This window comes from Penaeus vannamei, chromosome 32, assembly GCF_042767895.1.
Source record: "Penaeus vannamei isolate JL-2024 chromosome 32, ASM4276789v1, whole genome shotgun sequence".
Classification (NCBI taxonomy): domain Eukaryota; kingdom Metazoa; phylum Arthropoda; class Malacostraca; order Decapoda; family Penaeidae; genus Penaeus; species Penaeus vannamei.
In genome coordinates this window covers 31,349,664-31,352,163 of record NC_091580.1, presented here as the reverse complement: position 1 = coordinate 31,352,163, position 2,500 = coordinate 31,349,664, and positions in this window count along the sequence as shown.

Genomic DNA, 2,500 nt, shown 5'->3' with positions numbered 1-2,500 from the left:
GCTTACATTAACATTATAATTTTGCCTTTGAATATTCCCATGTTTTTGTATGCTAAAAAACTTCAACCTCCTGCAGTGAAGGCAGGGAGATGCCCGTCCGTGCGCCCTCAGTGCCCCCCGTCAGGGCGGGCTTCTGCCCCCCTAACGAGTGCAGCGAAGACTCCTGCTGCCTCGGCCGCGAGAAGCGCTGCTTCGACGTCTGTCTGCGCCACCACGCGTGCAAGGCCCCCGGCAGCAGCTGGTAGAGATCGACCTTAAACGCAAAACATGATCTAGATACTAGGAATGAACTTAAAGAGGTTTTAAGGTACTTGGGTGACTATTGTCTTGAAGCAGTTTTAAAAATAAAGTTCAGTGAATATTTTTACATATTGGATCGCTTATTGGTTTGATCGCTAAACCATATTAATATTTCTTTACATATCTGAGCTATATATTTTACCATTGGGAGTCAGTGACTGACAGATAATAGGGACATGCAGGAAAACACACACACACACACACACACACACACACACACACACACACACACACACACACACACACACACACACACACACACATATATATATATGCATGTATATCTATATCTATGTATATATATGTATGTATATCTATATCTATATATATGTATATATATGCACATACATACATATATATGTATGCATGTATCTATATATATATATGTATATATATACACACACACATATATATATGCAAAGCTATTATTAAATTTACTGTTGCCAATCTTGTCAATACGAATTTTGATACAAATGATAATTTTACGTTGGCATTGCTGACACCACCCAGGATTTTAATTTGAAGAGGATCCAGAGAAAACCCCCACTTATTTTATCTAAGATATGGTTTTGAGTAGTGTGACACCATGGTCATTAGGGACGTGCAGTGGCACCATTTCCCCATGTAAGCACTGTTGGTCAACAAAAGCACGCTTCAGGGGACAAGCAAAAATGGCGGGCCTCAAGACAGCGTCACTCAGTCGTTTTCCTCCTTTCTCAGTCACAGTTAGTCTCCAAGGAAAAAGATATGTCTCATATTCTATAACAACCTACAGGGATTATTCTAGATGATGTGATATTACATCCATCCCCAACTTTTATCATTCCCTCAAAAGAAATGACATTTGCTAAATTTTAACTTACCTGTCTCTGAAGAAAAACGTATCTTGGGAAAAAATATATGCGCTCCGAGGTAGACAGGGTTGACAGATGTCATTCTCGACTATTTTTCCTCCACATAATATAACCATCCAAGACATTCCATCCAGCAACATGCATGCACACACACACACACACACACAGTCCAGTTGCACATTTCTTTAAGTGGGTCACGTAGAGTCAAAAGCCTTTTCGTAATCGATAAATGCCATACAAGGGGTTTCCTATGTTCATTTATTTTTTCTCTTATTTGGAATAGTATCTGGACATGGTCTGTTGATGAGAATTCACCACAGAAGCCTCCCTGATCTCTAGGTTGGTTAAAATCTAATGTCAGATATGCGAGTAGTGATAACTTTCGTGAACGGTTTGTGAATAACTGAGAGGAGGCTTATGGATCGGTAATTTTTTTTTAGATTCCGTCTATCCCTTTTTATGCATCAATATATTGTTGCCTTTTTCTAGGCGTCCGGAGTTTTGCTATTGATAAGGCATTTACGGAAAGTTTGGCTAGTCTCAACGTAGCAATTTCTCCTGCATCCATTATCAGGTCTATACCAATTCCATCTGGTGATTTCTCCCTCTTCATGCATTTAAACGCTACTTCCAGTGTAGCCTCCTTTATCATATCACTGAACTGTTTATTGATTTGGTCACTGTTATCTTCGTCGCTGAGAAATCGGTATCTGTTTTGGATGTTAAGGTTAAATTCTGTCGCCCTGGTCTTCAGGTTTGTTAGATTTGGCTTCGGAGTTTCTATGTTTATTCCTTTCCCTTCTAAGAGGTAATTTAATTTCGCCTCTGACCATTCTATGATCGCTACCAACGTTAATTTATTGGTAACCATCTTTTTTTTTTTTACTATATCGCACTCGTTTGAAATTATGAAGTCCATTTCGTTACTGATGTTAGATGGCGGCCACCATGTCCAATATCATGTCTTTTTTTCGAAAAATTCGTGATATTGAGTGATCAAGCCTTATCAAAATCGATTAGCATTTGTACCCTTTTCTTTGGTGCCTATTCCGTGATTCCCAACTACGGTTTCTCCTGATACCTTTTTTTCTATCCCAATATTAAAATCTCCCATAATGATTGTGAAATAATTTTTTGCCCTATCGCTGGCTAAATGAACACATGCATAGCTCTCTTTTTCTTCAAAGGAGGAAGGAGAGAAAAAATTGCACAATCATGAATCTGTCTCATTTTTTTGCCTAGGAAGACGAAGGAAAATGTGGGGCACAAGGGAGGCAGCGGAGAAAGGCGGGGGGAGGGGGGGGGAGTAGATAGCTAGCTAGATAGATAGAGAGAGAAAGAGAGAA